The sequence below is a fragment of the Capsicum annuum genome, chromosome 6 (genome assembly GCF_002878395.1).
Source record: "Capsicum annuum cultivar UCD-10X-F1 chromosome 6, UCD10Xv1.1, whole genome shotgun sequence".
Lineage (NCBI taxonomy): Eukaryota > Viridiplantae > Streptophyta > Magnoliopsida > Solanales > Solanaceae > Capsicum > Capsicum annuum.
The window spans coordinates 219,717,418-219,729,744 of record NC_061116.1 but is presented as its reverse complement, the minus strand read 5'-3'; positions in this window follow the sequence as shown (position 1 = coordinate 219,729,744).

Below are 12,327 nucleotides of genomic sequence, written 5' to 3'. Positions count from 1 at the left end.
AACCATTAAGGAATTTTTCGAGTTCCATACATGAAATTTAATTCGGAATCTTTTCATTAATTATAACCATTAATCTTTTCAAATTATAATTTCGAGTTTGAATTCATTTATAATTCCGAGTTCAAGTTATAAATGGAACTCGAAAGATTCGAAAAATCTTTTCATTAACTATAACCATTAATCTTTTCATTAATTCGGAAAGATTTCGAGTTCCATACATGAATTTTTTTTTCATGATTTTTCGAGTTCCATTAAGAAGAAAGAAGAATGAAAAAATAAATAAAAATATAAAACTTTAAAGAAAAAGAATGAAAAAAATAAATAAAAACATAAAACTTTAAATAATTATAAAATTAAGTGGCTGTTTGGCAAAAGAAAGAGTTTTAAAACGTTTTTAACATTGTTCACGCGCTCAATGCGCGTGAATCACACGCAGTGTGTCAAGTGACAGATATATGCCATTAAAATACCGAAAAAAAAGTCTGGGGGGGTAATAGGACCCCCGCAAAGTTCATTATGCTCAATTGATAATCCGATCAAACTTCAGGTATTTTCGTGGGTATTATCCCTTTAAATAATGAAAAACGTTTCCGAAATTCTATTTAACATATAACTCATAAAAGTATATAACTCACCTTTTTTTGTGAGTTATGCATCTATTTTAGCAAATTCTCCTATTTAAACACTCGTATACATTCCTTCTTTGTATATGGTTTTCAAATTCTTCTTCTTCTTCTTCAACCTCAATTCTTCTTCTTTTTTTAAATCATCTTCAAACTCAATTTATCTTTTCAAAACTTTATCAAATTTTAGAGAATAAATTCTGAACGTGTTAAAATTGCACTTTTTTGGGATGGCGAAATTATTCACGAGGGAAATACAATATATTATAGTATGTCTCCCAAGTCCAAAGCGAAGTATCCAATTTCAATTGGTTATAGAGAATTTGTAAAATCAATTTTTAGAAGAATGAAAATAAAAAATAATGATTTTGATTTATTTATAGTCGGACAGTATCCAAATTCCTTCTCATCTCAAGGAATGGTAAATTATGGAGAATGAATTATTAGTGATGATGAGTCGTTGACTGAATTTCTGAGGGCTCCTTGTGACTATGCTAGTCAAATAAAACTGAACATTCTTCAAGTTTATATTAAGAAGGAGCGTAAAAATCATCTTGTGCAGTCTCCGATACAGACAAATATGCATACGCAATTTAATGATCCAACAAGTGATGTTAATGCCCATTTAACTCAGTATAATACTTTTTTGACATGAATGGTCCCCAATACATCATGCCGAGTAACATGCCAACATAATTCTCAATACCTGATTTGAATGAAACTTTGAATGAAAATGATCGGTATTTTTTCTTAATTTGTGTTATTATTAATATTTTATATTTTTAATGATTTTTTGTCTATTTCTTATGTCATGTGTTATATTTTATTTAGGGGCTTAACTCTGCGTGACACGAATAATGTTGATTTATTTGAAAATGACTATAATTATGGTCAATCATCTCAACTTGGATAGATGCACAATGCTGGAACATCTGCAAATGTTCATTTGTCACTAAGCTTGGATACTGTCGACTATTATCGGTAGGTCTAAAATATCATCGCTAATAAGTTATGTTTGTTAATTTCATGTTATTATTATTATTTATATTGCTAATTTCATGTAATTATTATTCATGCTTTTTGAATGTACTAAAATTATGCTAACAATAAGAATGTATAACTCACAAAAATTTTGAGTTATGCTTTTATATTAAAATAAGAATGAATAACTCACAAAAATTGTGAGTAATGTTAAAATAAGAATGCATAACTCACAATTTTTGTGAGTTATGTTAAAAATAAAATGCATAACTCACAATTTTTGTGAGTTATATTAAAATAAGAATGAATAACTCACAAAAATTGTGAGTTATGCACTTTTCAAAAAAATTAACACCGTGAGCTGCCTTTCGTTAAAGATATTTGTGCATAACTCACAATTTTTGCGAGTTAAGCATAGATTGGTACATTTTAAAATATAAGACATAGTTTGGTATTTTTTTTAGTTGACATAATACATAAATATGACCCTAAACTTGACACCAAATTATAACTTTGATCTTAAACTTTGACAGTTCACAAATATGAACTTTAACTATTCAAAACTGCACAAATATGACCTCCGATCCTACGTGGCAAAACGCGGGCGCGTCCAACTTAAAATCTAAGGGCATAATACATAAATATGACCCTAAACTTGACACCAAATTATAACTTTGGCCTTAAACTTTGACAGTGCATAAATATGACCTTTAACTATTCAAAACTGCACAAATATGACCTTTAAATGACTTTTCACTATTATTTTTTCATCATTTTCGACTCAAAGATGAAAATGACATCTAATTTCTTTTGTCATTGCGGAAAAAAAGCAATATTGAAGATTTATTAATTAGGTGGGTCAGCCTCATACGAAAAAATTGTGCGGGTATGTATATATATTATAAAGCAAAGGGCAAATTTATGTTATATAATATATCTAAATAGAATTTATTTAAATATTAAATTAAAGATGAAACTATACTAATAATAAAAAAAATTATAGTTTTAATAAAACGTTATTAAATTAACGTTATTAAGGATAGTAGTAGTAGTATATTAAATTAACGTTATCAAAGCGTTATTACATTAACGCAGGGACGGACCTACATGGTTGCCATGGGATTCACCCGACCCCCCTCGGTAAAAATATTACGTTGTATAAATAAGGTAGAAAATCTATATTTATGTACGTATATTAATGTTGAACCACATGAAAAAGGTACTTAGATAGCCCAGTGGTGTTATTTGCTCTTCTTGGGCGCTTCCTTCAGCCTATTGTGCAGGTTCGATTTCTGCTTTTACTTTTTTAATAAAAAAAAGCTAGGTAACACAAAAAGCAAAACTTTGACAGTGCACAAATATGACCTTTAACTATTCAAAACTGTACAAATATGACCTCCTCCAAGTCATCCCTTTTAATGACGTGGCATCGTGTGATTGGATTAATTTTCCACGTAGGCGCGAGTAAAACTCATGCATGGGGTTGCAAAATTGGAGGTCATATTTGTTCAAGTTTTGAATAGTTAAAGGTCCTATTTGTGCATTATTAAAGTTTAAGGTCAAAGTTATAATTTAGTGTCAAGTTTAGAGTTATATTTATATATTATATTATGTGTTTTTAATTTAGTGGTATAGAATGGTTCCGGACTCTAATACTTCTTACTCTAGACAGGTTTCACTATTTAGGATGATTTTAAAAGAACAGTGAAGTGGCATCCATTTGCCAGGTCATATTAAAATGGACAAATGTGATTGGAACGTTCATGATGCCTCAACACGTAGGCAGAGTAATCGGTGGACAGATAAAACTTTGGACATTTTAGAATTACATATGCTAAAAAGGTTGTCGTTTTCAGTTCGACTCGGTGATAAGGTATTGTCAAACTCCTTGAGTGCACTTCCCTTTGTCTTGTTTTCCACTTCGACAATTACCGTAATGTGACAACCCTTTTTTTTCATTTTCGAGTATGAGGAATGATATGTTACATAAATCATATTGGTGAATAAATACAAATTTTGGCCTTGTATATAGTTTGGCTAATTCTAGTCTTTTTGAGCCAATTTTAAATTGTGAATTAGGTATAAATTATAGTTGTAATATGTGAATTCTTTCATGAGTAAATACATAATTACATCACTCATTTTATTCGAAATTTTTAAAAAGACACTTAAACTTTAATTTCGATCTATTATCCTACGAATCTTCTTTATTTCATCGCAAGTACATTATTTTGACCTTCTACGTGTATACACGCGCCACAAGCATGTAAAAAGGCAAAAATTAATTTTTTTAACTAATTAGAAGCTGCCACATATAAATAATTTAATATATAATTTATATATATTTTTTAATAATATTTATTTATTTTTTAAAATTATTTCATACCCCCCTTCCCAACTTACCCCACCCCTGCAACCTCACTCATCCACCTTTGTCTTCCTCCCCAACTTCTTCTTCATTACCATAACTCAACAACAACATCAATTACAACAACAACAACATCAATTAATGCAACAATATTATCAACGCCATAATTTTAAAAAGAAAATTTGATGTACAATCTCCATTTTAAGGGAGCTTTAAGCTCTATTTTAATGGAGGGAACTGGATGGGAATGAGGGAGGAAGATGTTGGATGGGGTAGGGGTGGGGAGGTGGGGTGGGGTCATAAATAAAAATGGAGCTTGAAGCTCCATTAAAATGGAGATTGTACAGGAGCTTTAAGATCCATTTTAATGGAGGAAACTGGACACGGGGGGAGGAGGAAGCTGTTGGACCTGGACGCGTGGGGAGAGGGGGAAGCTGTTGGACGCGGGGTGGGGTGGGGGGAGAGGGGGGGGGGGGGAATTAAATAGAAAGGGGAAAAGGATAAATTAAATATAAAGGAAAAAATTTATTAAAAAAAATATTAAATTAAAAATATTTGACACGTGACAGTACCTGATTGGTGCGTGCATTCACTCTCTATTGTGATTGAGATTCAGCGAAAAATGATGTATTTGCAACAAAATAAAGAAGAATCATGAGGTAATAGGTCGAAGTTAAAGTTTAGGTGTCTTTTTGCAAAAGTCGAACAATATTAGGGGGATAATTATGTATTTACTCTTCTTCCATATTGATGGATTAAGACACTCTTAAAGTCATGCGAGTCTAAATTCATTAACTCTAATAAGTTCAAGGAGAAATTACTCGAATTAGCTATTATTGACTTTTATTATTACTTAAAGCCTAATTTTTAATTAATTACAATTTATAGCCACCTTACCTATTAATTATTTCTAATTACAATTCATAGTCTTTCTCGTGTATTTTTTTTCTCTGTTTTTCTATTACTCTCCTTTTTTTTTTCCTTTTTCATTTTTTTTCTTCATTTTTTTCCTTTTTTCTTTCTCATTTTCTTTTTTCCACTTTTTCTTTTTTATTTCTTTTTATTTTTATATATTTTTTCTTTATTTTGTAATACTCTCCTTTTTTAAAAAAAAAAATTCTTTTTTTTACCTCATTTTTTCTCATTCTTTTTATTTTATTTTTTCTCTTTATCTTTTCTCCTTCTTCTTTTTTTCCTTTTTTTTTTTTTTTCCTTTTTATTTTTTCCATTTCTTTTTTTATTTTTTTCTCTATTTTCTATTACTCTCCTTCTTCTTTTTATTTTTTCTCCTTCTCTTTCTCTCATCTTTTCTCCTCTCTTTTTTTCTTTTTATTTTTTCCCTTCTTTTCATTTATACATACTAGCAAATACAAATACAAATACAAATACAAATATAAATACAAATATAAATACAAATACAAATATAAATACAAATGCGAACTATAAAATACAAATACAAATGTGATCTATAACATACAAATTCAAGTGTGAACTACAAAATATAAATACAAATGTGAACTATAACATACAGATACAAGTGTGAACTATCATTTGTATTTTTTAATTATTGAAAATGAACGATTGATTTTCTTTGTATGAATACTTGTTTGTATTATTGATACTAGTTGTATTTATTTGTACAACTCAAATTTTTATACAAATACATATTGTATTTGTATTTGTAAAATCATTTATTTCATTTGTTTGTCATTGTATTTGATCAAGTGATATTTGTTTATTTACAAATATGAATTATAATTTTGATATGCAAATGCAAAATGGCACATTTGTATCAAATGATTCATTACATATTTATATATTTTAGAATCACGAAAATACAATTAATGCACTTACTTGTTTGTATATAAATACAAATGATAAATTGTACATAATTACAACTAAATACAATATGCAATCAACTTACAAATACAAAAGAATTTCTTAAAAATAAAAAGGTAATGAAGAAAATAGAATAGAAATACAAGTATAATCCAAATATCATCTAAATATACAAACACAATAAAACCATAATATAAATATAATCCAATATAATAAGCAATGAATTATAAAATACAAATACAAAATAGTTCATTAAATACAAGTGTGAATTATATAAAATATAAATGATGGCGCAAACTAAAAAATATAAATACAAGTGCGAATTATTAAATACAAATATAAATGCGAATTATAAAATATAAATGATGGCGCAAATTAAAAAATACAAATACAAGTGCGAACTATTAAATACAAATATAAATGCGAACTATAAAATATAAATGCAATTGTGAACTTTAAAATACAAATACATTGCATCAATAAATAAAAAAATATAAATGGCGGTGTGACTACAAATACAATAAATAATTATGGTATTTACGTTATCATCCATGACTTATGCTCGACTAATCATATTTTTTGAAAATACAAAAATATAAAATAGAACAAAAAAATAATAAAGAAAATAAGTACAAAAAAAAATAAAAAAAAATTAAAAGAATAAAAGAAAAGAAGAAAGAGAAATAGAAGTTAGATATTAAAGAGAGAAAAAAACAAAAGGAAAGAAACGAAAAAAAAAGTAGGAAAAAAAAGAGGGAAAAACACAAAAAATATAAAAAAAGATAATGATAGTGCTAGGTAAGAAAATATTCAGTTCAACGAGATAAGCATGATTGAGATTTTTTTTCTTTTTAAAAATATTGAATTTCATTTTTAGCGCGACTAAATAGGGACTGTATTCATATTTTATATGAATACATACTATCTGTAAAACTGAATACAACGGACATAAATCGAATACAACGGCTATAAATGGTAATTATGTAAAATATGGCTATGTAAGATGGGTTTTATAACAAAATACTGCTATTTTTTAAAGATCCCTTAAGTTAAATAAGTGTACTTGTACAAACATGTATTTAATATAATTAACGATTTTATTTTCATATTTATTTTTTTAAAAAAATAAGAAATTATGTTAAAAAGAGAATAAAAAAATAAAAAGTTATGTTAAAAAGAGAATAATAGCCTCTGTTCAGAACAATTGCATCTGCTCAGAAAAAGAGCGATTGTTCGGAGAAGAAGCGTACTTAATTTGCAAATATATTTTTAGACTTAATCCTATCCTGATAGAAAATTGCTTGTAATTCCTAAAGAATACACGGATAGTAACTCTTGAAAGATAATGATCTTTCACTCCTCAAAATAATAATTTTCTATTATTCATCTTAATTTTTTCTAGCATTAGATTCAAAATCCAATTTGACATGATGTCAATTTTATATCTGACGGAGGACCTCAGAAAATAAGATAGTTATAGGGTGAAATTAAAATATCTTTGATCCATGAATACACATGTACCAGACTGGACAGTAGAATTCAGGATAAAAATGTAAGAGTTTAAGCATTAAGGGGTGATGAATAGAATCCCAATAAATAGAATCCTGAATTTCTTCCAAAGCTTAGATAACCCCATTTCATTTAAGTAGCTTTAGATATAGTTCTGAATTCCTAAAGACTTAGACAACCAAACCTCCTTCATTTGAGTTAATTTTTCCTTTATAAATAATAAGATCATAAATGGAACAGACAGTAATAAAGTTGAGTTGCTCAATTGTCTTGCTTCATTCATGTACCATGCCTTCTTCTTTTGTTTTGTTACGGCCACTTCTTGTTCAAATAAATCCCATGTCGGTCTTGGAAAGAAAAGTTGATCTCTCTATCCATGTGATGACAATTCTTGAACATTAAGTTATTTTTTAAAATTGAATTTGGCGTAACATTTATTCTCAACATGATAAGATCCATTTAAATTTTTAATTACTTGATGATGGATTCTCATAAATATTATCGACGTTTCACATGTCCCATGATCATATATGTTGAAGTCCTAAAAAGTTTTTGGAATAGATAATTATTCGCTTTATATAATCTTAGATAATCATCACTATTTAACTCAATTAATTTAATCTAAGGCAAAATTGTGCTCAAATTTCATTTTGTATCACAAAATTCATGATAAAACCTGGAAAGCAATTACTGTTGAGACACTTGTAGCTAGTCTTATGAGCTGGACATCCACGTAGCATCATTTTGGGAATTCATCTTCACTAAGAAACTTTATAAATATATCTTTGGTGCTGAATGTATGAGTATTAAAATCATTATGCGGTCTGTGAGGTGATATTAAAATCAATTACCGATGGATAATGATTATTAAAACAAATTCCGCGTCATTAATAAGGAGGGGATATTACATTCTTCAATTGGTTCATGATGCTCCTAAAATGATAATTCGAGTTTGATTCAAATTCACGAATTATAAATCTGTTTGTAAAAACGGTATTTAATAGATTTTTTTCATTCTCAAGAACTTAAACACAAGTCCTTTCATTAATTAAGATAACTTATTATTTTATTATTTTATGCTTATATTTTTTCTCTCTCACCACATAATTTACGTGTTCAAACTTCAAAAGTTAATTTGTACCTCAACATTCTTGCTCTTACTTAAGAATTTAACTTTATTAACTAATATTTGGTTTCTTTTATACCATGAACATTGTTCCATTTTGGCATCTCAAGTGGCCTTCAAGTGTGCCATTTTGACATTTTTTGCTGAGTTGGCAAGGTGCGTGTGACACACGCATTGAAGGAGCGTTTGGGTGACATTTTTATAATTTTTCAGTGGCATTTTCGTAATTTTAATTCTTCTTCTTCTTTCTTCAATCTATTAACTTACCATCATATTTTTCCTTAACACATCCTTATGCTAAAATGGTCAAATCAAGAATCTTATTTCTTTTATGAAAGAAGAAATAAAAAAACAAGAATGATTAAATCAAGAAATAAGAATGCTTAATTATAAGAAATAAGAATGCTTAAGAAATAAAGCTAAATCAGTGAACAAAATTGAATTCAAACAAAATCAATAAAAAAAATTAAAATCAACGCATAAAACCAGGAAAAATCAGTGAAGAAAAATCGAAAATCGAAGCAAAATTTATGAAAGAAATTAAACAATAAAGCTAAATCCATGAAGAAAAATTAAAATCAAATAAAATCAATTAAAAAAATTAAAAATTGACTGGTGGGGTTGGAGGGGCGGCGAGATGGGTGAACTGGTGGGGTGGAGGTGGGTGGGCGGACTGATGGGGTGGGTGGGTGGGGTGTTTGAAGAAGAAGGTTGGTGGGGTGGGTAGGTTAGGGGAAGGGGGTATTTTTTATTTAAATTAATTATTCATAAATTATTTGAGTATTTTTTATTTAAAATTAATTATTGGGGAAAAGGGTAATTATTGATTTTTTTTTTGAAAAAAATTAATTAATAATTTAAAAATTATTTTTTAAAAAAATGACACGTGTTGGCGTATTATTTATCACTTTCAACATCATCAGGTGCGTGTAATAACGCACACAATATAAATTTGCTGATTCAACAAAAGGTACCAAAGTGACACACTTTATACCTAATTGAAGTGTCAAAATGAAACAATGTCCACCTAAAATATTTAAGTGAAAAATAATGCATACTTAAAGAGGCTGCGTATGAGTTTTGCCAAATAAATACAAGTAACTCTCGTTGCACGTATTAAGTGAAAAGTTCTACATATAGTACTAATTAATCGCAATAAAGGTAAATTACTTACACCGTTAAGTATATACTATAAATAAAATCTGTCAATTAATTATTGAGCTAGCAAAAAGAGTTTTACAGTGATTAGACAGCATTACTGAATGACATGTGAAGATGGTGGAAAAGTGAGATTTTGGGTAGTGGAACAAGGAGGCAAATTAGTGGACACAGAATTTTTTTGAGCTGCTTTGACCTTCCCAGTGCTTCCACTTTTTTATATTTCTCTTTTAGATTTTATTTGCATGAAACATAGATTTGTCTACCTGTCTAACGCACGATCCACTACTTGATTCTTTTATTCTATCATTAGTCGTCGTTATTAAATAGCAGTTTGGGGTTTCAAAACTCTCGCTATGATGCATGGAGTTCAGGAAAAAGCTGTACATAGTTTTATATTATATAATATTTGTTAGAGATTGTTTTCACACTTTAAATTCGTGTCTCCTGATTACATCTTCCACTTTATCAACTATGCAAGAGTACTCCTCATCATCATTAACCGTTATTTTTGTATTGATCGCTAATAAATTGGATTCATGCAGGATAAATTTTGTTTGGAAACACGGACACACAATTAAAGAGCCCGACAGGGTAGCAGCGAAAAATATCAACATTAAACTTTTCCTTTTAACTTGAACCAAAAAGAGATAAGCAAACCAAGCAAAATAATGATATGGGGCAGCAGGTAACTCAACCAAAACGAAACAAGACAAGAATAAAGGCAATCACACAAGACACAAGATTTACGTGGAAAACCTTCAGTGTGAAGAGTAAAAAACTACGGGACCAAAACCTCCACTATAATCACAACCAAATTGTTACAATATTGTTCTCCAAAATGGCCACCAAAACAAGTGCCAAACAACAAGCAACAATACATACACTACAACACCAAAACAAGAGAGTAAAAGGAGTACAAATACCAAAAACGTAGATGCTGTTCAGAGATGAAAAACAGGAGCTACAGGCCACCAAATCAAGCTCTGCTAATTCCTAATCAAAGATCGAGATGAGAGGAACATGCATTCCAAAAATCAGCTCAATCGGACAAGAAACGAAGTGGGAATCGCAGTTTAAAGATGACTGTTGTGGCTGAATTTTCTGGGCGAAAATTTGCACTCTCTGATCCTTTTTTTGTGTGGCTGCAGAATATTTTTCTGTGTATGTTCAGAATAAGACCTGAAAAGGTCAATATATATGCCTCATATAATTGGGCTATGGGAAAAGTGGGCTGGTCCAATAAATTGGGCTACATTTTATCCACATAGGAAGGGACAAAGGCCCATGACCCAACAATTCTCCCCCTCTCGACTATGTGGAGGAGACCGCCATCCCGGCGATCATGCAACAATATTTAAACTTTCCTCTTGGCAAAGCTTTAGTCATCATGTTGGAACCATTTTCATCCGTGTGAATCTTCTCAAGTTCAAGCAACTTAGAATCCAACTCATCCCGAATCCAATGATATCTCACATCAATGTGTTTAGACCGACCATGAAATGTAGAATTCTTGCCAAGATGTATGGCACTTTGACTGTCGCAATAAAGCACATACCTCTCTTGAGCACAACCAAGTTCCCCCAAGAATCTCTTCATCCAAAGCAATTCTTTACAAGCTTCAACAACAGCAATAAACTCAGCTTCTGCAGTAGATAGAGCAACACATTTTTGCAACCTAGATTGCCAAGACATAGCTCCCCCTGCAAAAGTAACCAAATACCCTGAAGTAGACTTGTCAGTATCAACATCACCAGCCATGTCTGTATCAGTATAAGCACAAAGAATAGGATTCCCTGTACCAAAACACAAACTCAGACTAGAAGTGCCACAAAGATATCTCATAATCCACTTTAACGCATTCCAATGTTCTCTTCCCGAATTAGAAAGAAAACGGCTAACAATACCAACAACATGAGCAATATTCGGTCTTGTACAAATCATTGCATACATCAAACTACCAACGGCTGAAGCATAAGGAACTTTCTTCATATCTTCCTTCTCATCATCACTGGAAGGACACTGTTTCGTGCTCAATTTGAAGTGCATAGCTAAAGGTGTACTGACGACCTTAGCCTTATCCATGTTGAACCTTCGAAGTACTTTCTGAATGTACTTCTCTTGTGATAACCACAACTTCTTGGCCTTCCTGTCACGGATAATCTGCATGCCAAGAATCTGCTTTGCTGGTCCTAAGTCTTTCATAGAAAAAGATTTACTCAACTCTTGCTTCAACTTTTGAATCCTGCAAGTATTATGACCAACAAAAAACATGTCATCAACATAAAACAACAGAATAATAAAGTCACCATTAGAGAATTTTTGCACAAAAACACAATAGTCTGAAGTAGTCTTCTTGAAGCCCTGCTGACTCATAAAGGAACCAAACTTCCTGTACCACTGCCTAGGAGCTTGTTTCAAACCATACAAGTTCTTCTTCAATTTGCAAACATAATTCTCTTTTTCCTTGACTTTAAAAACTTTGGGCTTCTCCATATAAATTTCTTTATCTAAGTCACCATGGAGAATAATAGTTTTAACATCCATTTGCTCAACCTCTAAATCTAGACTTGCGGCTAAACCTAGAACCACACGAATGAATGACATCTTCACAACCGGAGAAAATATCTCATCAAAATCAACTTCCTTTTTCTGGTTAAATCCCTTCACAATCAATCTAGCTTTGTACCGTGGAATTGGATTACCATCTTCATGCTTCACCC